Genomic DNA, 363 nt, shown 5'->3' on the forward strand with positions numbered 1-363 from the left:
GAATGGCATAAACCCGGGAGGCGGAGCTTGCAGTGAGCTGAGATCCGGCCACTGCACTCCAGCCTGGGCCACAGAGCGAAACTCCGTCTCAAAAAAAGAAAAAAAAGAAACTGAGTTTAGGGTAGGCACGGTGGTTCACACCTGTAATCCCAGCGCTTTGGGAGGCCGAGGTGGGTGAATCACCTGAGGTCGGGAGTTCGAGACCAGCCTGACCAACATGGAGAAACCCCATCTCTACTAAAAATATTTTAAAAAATTAGCTGGCTGTGGTGGCGCATGCCTGTAATCTCAGCTACTCAGGAGGCTGAGGCAGAAGAATCGCTTGGACCCAGGAGGCGGAGGTTGCGGTGAGCCAACATGGGC

Source organism: Piliocolobus tephrosceles, chromosome 16 (assembly GCF_002776525.5).
Source record: "Piliocolobus tephrosceles isolate RC106 chromosome 16, ASM277652v3, whole genome shotgun sequence".
In the NCBI taxonomy this organism is placed as follows: Eukaryota; Metazoa; Chordata; class Mammalia; order Primates; family Cercopithecidae; genus Piliocolobus; species Piliocolobus tephrosceles.